Source organism: Microtus pennsylvanicus, chromosome 1, assembly GCF_037038515.1.
Source record: "Microtus pennsylvanicus isolate mMicPen1 chromosome 1, mMicPen1.hap1, whole genome shotgun sequence".
In the NCBI taxonomy this organism is placed as follows: Eukaryota; Metazoa; Chordata; class Mammalia; order Rodentia; family Cricetidae; genus Microtus; species Microtus pennsylvanicus.
This window is the reverse complement of record NC_134579.1, coordinates 206,236,701-206,243,337: the sequence shown is the minus strand read 5'-3', so window position 1 is coordinate 206,243,337 and position 6,637 is coordinate 206,236,701. Positions and strand designations below refer to the sequence as shown.

The 6,637-nt window shown below is 42.5% G+C and overlaps 2 pseudogenes; both read left to right on the top strand.

Moving 5' to 3' along the window:
* Positions 1-1,099: 1,099 nt before the first annotated feature.
* LOC142842588 (small ribosomal subunit protein eS25 pseudogene) lies at positions 1,100-1,512 on the top strand (annotated as a pseudogene).
* A 432-nt stretch (positions 1,513-1,944) lies between these two features.
* LOC142832774 (pecanex-like protein 4) lies at positions 1,945-6,249 on the top strand (annotated as a pseudogene).
* Positions 6,250-6,637: the final 388 nt, after the last annotated feature.

Sequence of the window (6,637 nt, the reverse complement as noted above, 5' to 3'; positions counted from 1 at the left end):
TAGATGTCTACATAGCAAGAACAGGGAGCACTCACCGAGATGTCTACGAGAATACAGAATGTTATAGATTCAGAAACTTAACAGAACAAATGCAATCATAATCCCAAACATAGGTCTCAATTTAGAGACCTTTTAAAAGAGCAATCATGTAAAACAGTCTGTATCTAAAGAGAAGTAAGGCGAGCCCGATTGTTAGTTACATTAATTACTACTGTAAAACTCAGATGGATACAGTTCATCAAGGCAAATCACAAGTTTTACAGAAGCCCAAACATTTAATAGCCAGCCACATGAAAAAGACTGTTGTTTCAGTTCAGTGGGGGAAAACAATTCAAACATCGCTTTGAAGGAACAGATTTGAAAAAATGAGCTGTATTGAAACAATCAAGTCGAATCTGCACATGATAAAAACTTAAGTCAATTTTAATGAAAACAAAGTAGTAGAAGAAAATAAGACATAACATTAAATGAAAATGATTTTTCCAGGCAGATTCTGCATAGGAAAATGTTGGCGTATAGCAGCTGCCATGGCATCTCTTGTATGTCAGACTTCAATGTGTGGACCAGTCCTTTTATGGGCTCTCAAACTCATTCATTTCTATATGAATGGGAGGGAGACAGGGAGGGAGGAAGAGAGGGAGGAAAACAGGGAGGGAGAGAGGGAGGAAGGGAGGGACGGAGGGAGGGAGGGAGGGAGGGAGGGAAGGAGATAAGTCTGATTTTCAATTTTGTCTTTCCCTATACAAAAAGTCTGAATGAACATTAGTGTGCGTGTGTGTGTGTGTGTGTGTGTGTGTGTGTGTGTGTGTGTGTGTGTGTGCGCGCGCGCGTACATGTGCACTATGGCGGTGATGTCTGTATAAGTGTCATGGAACACATGTGAAGGATAGAGGACAACTTGTGGGAGCTGGCTTTCTTTTTTCTCTGTGTGGGTTCCAAGGAATAAACTCAGCTCTCCAGATTTAGTAACAAGCACTTTTACCGGGTCAACCATCTCACCAACCTGAAAAGTGCTAAGGTAGTTGGTTTGCCTTGAGGCATACGAAGTTGAATTTTGAATGTGAAATAGAAACCCAATTTTTCCCGGCATCTCAGGGAGGCTGCAGTGGTCGTCGCCACTCTCCGAGCTTCATCATGCCGCCCAAGGATGACAAGAAGAAGAAAGATGCCGGAAAGTCGGCCAAAAAAGACAAAGACCCAGTAAATAAGTCTGGTGGCAAGGCCGAAAAGAAGAAGTGGTCCAAAGGCAAAGTTCGGGATAAGCTCAATAATCTAGTCCTGTTTGACAAGGCTACATACGACAAACTCTGTAAGGAAGTTCCCAACTATAAACTTATTACTCTAGCCGTGGTCTCTGAGAGACTGAAGATTCGCGGTTCCTTGGCCAGGGCAGCTCTTCAGGAGCTCCTTAGTAAAGGGCTTATCAAGCTGGTCTCAAAGCACAGAGCCCAAGTAATTTACACCAGAAACACAAAGGGAGGAGATGCCCCAGCTGCTGGTGAAGATGCATGAACAGGTTCAATCAGCTGTACATTTGGAAAAATAAAACATTATTAAATCAAAAAAAAAAGAAACCCAATTTTTCATTTTGTGTTTCTCCATAACGTTAATCACTTTAATTCACTTACATTTCTGGAGTAATCTCTCATGGCTTTGACACTTTAGCACGTATCTCTGTTAAGAGACAAACTGTTTTCATGTCTATGGGTTCTCTATCAGTCAGGTTGTTTGTGTGTGTATCTGAAGACAGGTTCTGAACAAATTGTAATATGTGACAGAGATGGGCCTCTCTCTTTTTTCTTCTTATTTAGAAATGTTATGCACACTTAGTTTCTTCTTTTCTCATAAAAAATAATTAAGAATTGGTCTGTTAGGGATCATGAAATCCATAGTATAACATGGACTGGATTACATTGAATTTATCAACCAAACTTGTATTGCATTATGTCTTTATTGGTGTCGGGGAGAGGAACATCATGTCTAAAACACAAGCGGTCTTCTGCAGATGTGAGGAGAGTTTAGACCTGCTCTGGTCTCTCTCAAGAAAATTTCATGGTCTTTAACCTCTCAGAAGTCTTTCATGTTCCATGTTGTATTTCCTTCAGTTTGTCCTCCAGCGGACACAGGAAGTAGACAGGGAGTATTGTCTTAGTCAGGGTTTCTGTTGCTGTGACAAAACACCATGATCAAACAGGAAGTTGCGGAGGAGAGGGTTTATTTGGCTTACACTGGGACGTGGCTGTTCATCACTGAAGGAAGTCGGTCCAGCAACTCAAACAGGGCAGGATTCTGGAGGCAGGAGCTGATGCAGAGGCCTTTGATGGGGTCTGCTTACTGACTTGCTTCTGAAGGCTTACTCAGCCCAACTTCTTATAGAACCCGGGGCCACCATCCCAGGAATGGCACCGTGTACCATGGACTGGGTCCTCCCCTATTGATCACTAATTGAGAAAACGCCTTACAGCTGGATCTCAAGGAGGTCTTTCCTCAATGAGGCTCCTTCCTCTCTGTTGACTCTACCTTGTGTCAAGTTGACACACAAAACCAGCCAGGACAATGGACCCCTTGTCAATACATCACTACTAAGCCACAGCCCTTCCTTTCTTATTCATCCCCAAAGTCTCACATTAAAAACATAAATAAAAGTCCCACAGTCTTTACAAATTCAAACACATTAAAATTTTAGTCCCTTTAAAAAGGCCAATCTCTTTTAAAAATCTGAGGTCTTTTAAAATTCAAAGTCTCTCAACTGTGGGCTCCAGTAAAATACTACCTTACTTCAAGAGGGAAAACCAGGGCACCTTCACAATCGAATCAAAGCAAAATCAAATTGCATCTGTCCAGTGTCTGGGATCTACTCGCGATCCTCTGAACTCCTCCAAAGGAATAGACCACTTATCCAGCTCCACACAGCTCGTCTTGTAGACTTGGGCTGGCTCCACTCCACGGCTGCTGTTCTTGATGGTCACCCCACGGTACTGGCATCTCACCCTAGTTTATGACTCACTGGGACCCAGGCTGAGCATCAGATAGGAAAACTCCCTGTGTTTCCATGGTGTGTTTACAGAGGCAGTGGGCTTGTGGGGAGGAGGTGGGAACTGCATGTCCACTCAGAACAAGGCCACTGTGTCTACCCTGGAGACACACACTCAGGTCCAACATTCTGTGGAAATCATGCCTAGAACGAGAGGCTTATTTTTTATTAAATGTTTTAGTTTGCATGCAGTGTAGTGAGTTTTACTTCCTATCATTATAACTGTGTGATTCTTTCTCTCTCAGATTGCCCTTGCCTGGTTGCTGCTCCCTCTGAGATACCTCTCCCCCCATCCCCCCCATCTTCCGCTTTCTTACCACATTATCCATCGCCTTCTCTTTTCCCATTCCCCATAAGATTTCTGCCTCCTCCCTCTCGTGCTCTCCCTTTAGATGCACAAACATACTCATAAATAATATAAGCTAGGTTCCATATAGGAGAAAACGTGTGATACTTGTCTTTCTGTCTGACTTATTTCACTTAACATGATTTCCGGGTGCATCCATTTTCCTGAAACTGCCATGGCTTCCCTTTTGTTAAGACTCTTGAGGGACACTGAAGTCGGCTCCAGTTTCCAACTACTGTGAATACTGAGCAAGAATCTTCTCCCCCAGGCCTTATGCCAGCTCTTCACTTACAGAGCCTTACTGAGTTCTAGATACTCTTTTACAGGCACCGACGTAACTTGTTTATGTGCCCATCTGCCTCTAGAGTACTCTAGTGAGGTGGACTACATAGTGATTCTCAACAGTCCGTGTTTAGGCATCTTCCTAAAGCACCAATAACCCACATGATCAACATCTTGTCTCTTCAGCAGACTCTTCCACATCAGACTGTGAAGAAAACTGTGGCCAGTATTTAACAAAAACAAAAGCAACAATGTTTTCTAACTGCTGGTAACTCTATGACTATAGACCGAAAATAAAGGGACCATGGGTGATAATAATGGCAGGAGCTGGTGACTAAGGTTCCTCAGGCCTCTTGCTTAGTTAGGATCTGTGAGGACAAGAGGATCCCTTCCACAGATGGCCTCCTGGAACTAAAGCCAGCCTGTAGTCTTGGTCCTATGCTTACCATGACCTGTGCTTATCATTACATTCACATAGAACATACATTCTATGACCACTCGTGGTACAGAGAGAAGATGTCATAGAAACCAAGTCAAGGCTTGCTCTTACATGCTATCACAGACTATTTCTAACTGGGACTCTGAATTCTAGGAGTTAGTTTGTCTCCTCCAGGGAAAGCTGGCATTGGCTCCTGCAAACACAGTTCTATTGTTTGTGAATCATGTTGAGTTTGTTGAGATTATAGAGACAAACACTGGGTGAACTCCTCCTCCAAGGCACTATGTGCCTGTGTTCTTATTTCATCCTCACGAGTACCCCATGAGACAGGCATTACTTTTGGTCTAATTTAGAACTCAAAATGAGATCAAACGGATTTCAAAGGCAAACTTCTAACTGCTATCTGATACATCCCCAAGATGTTAGAGCCACAGATATTTACCAATGATATTTCAGGATTCCCCTCCCCAGCAATTCCAAAACTTTAGAATATTTTTAAATTAGAAGGCATCATATGCATTTAGCCCGCTGTATCAGTAGAGTTAGACAACCACAAATTCAAATAACCACAGATAGAAAACACTCAGGCAGTTGATGTTAGTCATGGGGACTGGAGTGGGTCTGAAGGCGCCTGGGTAATGGTGCAGCCAGGATCAGATGGAGTACCCAGCAGAGTTCACTGAGAGAAATATGGTCCCATGATGCACTCATATTGCCTCTCGCCTCTGCTGACTCCAGACACTGCTGACTGAAAAAGATGGGAGTTTGGGACAGTCTTGTAAGGGAAGTATGAGTAGTCCATATGTCCTTGTACTTAATGGTTATAAACAGGACTTCCTGCTGGAGTGCGTGCTTTTCACTATTCTTGGAGACCCTCAACTCAAATTTTGCTATCGAAGCTCTTCTTACATATATTTTAATTAAATTGTCCTTTTCCTGATGCCATGGGCCTTGCGTGGAACACTTTTGTACCGCCTAGGCATCCTGAGATACAACTTGGCAGCATTTCTTTCAGGCAGACCAATGGTGTTCACTGAGTCTGTTGTGGAGGCCCAAAAATGTGGGCCTATTTCTACCTTGCCTGATGGTCAGAGAGTTTGGAAGTTGCTCAAAGTTGTTGACAACCAGTGTAGTCACACATCCTGACTCAGGACATAGTTACTTGGTTCTTCTGACATTAAGATGGTTCATACAAGTAGATCCATTCCACCCTGACAGACGGTCAGGTTATACAAGTGTACACCTGCTCCTTCTTTTGTAATATGGAGTTACCTGGGGGAATGGCTGCCTTCAGGATGTTCGGTCTAGGGTAGGTTCACTGCCTACACAACAGAATGCTAATGACTTGATGTCTCAAAGTGTTGACGCAATTAACTGAGTTGTCCTTTGTATCATGTCAAAGAAGTCTGTTGTTGCCTTCCTCCCCGTTTTGTGATGGGGTATAAAAGTGCATGGAAAATTAAACACAGGCAATTTGAGTATTGACTGGAACTCCCTTCTAGTGGTTTTCTGTTGTATTGTTTTATGTCTTTGTACTCTTTACTTATATTTCTAATCCCTACACCTCTACCATGGCAAGTGGTATTTTGCCAAGGCTGGACACCAACAGTCTGTCACCCGGTTCACAGGTGCATACGCCAAGAGCCAATCAGGAGTAGTACAAAAGGATGATAATCAGAGAAATTTAACAGAGGAAGATGAGTACAAATTTACAAGTTGTGCTGGTGCTGAGACCATCAAATTTATGATTACTGGCCAAATATAATGTGTGTGTGTGTGTGTGTGTGTGTGTGTGTGTGTGTGTGTGTGTGTGTGTTTCATTCTGTTCTTGCTGGATTGTTATGTGGTCTTAAAACATGGTATCTGCTCCCGAACAGAATAACCATGCTGTATGGCTGCCTGGGGGCACTGATTCACTATTTGTAGTCATTAATTGTAAACACCACCAGAGGGACTGCAATTTCCCAAACCCAGGATGCTTATGAAATCACCCCTCTCATGAAAACACTTCCTGTTGTTTTCCATTGTTTCTATGGATCTTGCACGCTGGTAAAAACTTACCAAATACTTAATAACTCGCTTTGTTTTGACGCGTACCTGGAAAGAGAGCTCTGCTTGGTGTTAGCAAATGGTGAATCAGTGAATTAGAAATTAAGACCAAACTATTGAGGCATTTATGTTGATGATTAATCTTTTAGGAATGAACTCTATAAATATTCATGTTATAAAGAAGTAATTAAGTCTTACTAAAGAATCCAAACATAATAAAAAGCACTCTCTAAAGATAAATAATCTTTCAGTCTGTGTTTTACTTTTTAAAAGGAAATACTCAAACAATTGCATTTTGAGGTTTGGCAAACCTGTTGTGTTCGCACTTTGGAGATGGCAGCAAGAGAAACACAGGTTCAAGGCCAGCCTGGGTCATACAAAGAGCACAAGGTCACACTGGTTTCAATAGTGGCTGCACCAATTTGCACTCCATTTAGCAGAATATTCCTCTTTCCCTGAATCCTCCACAGCATGTGTTCTCATTGTT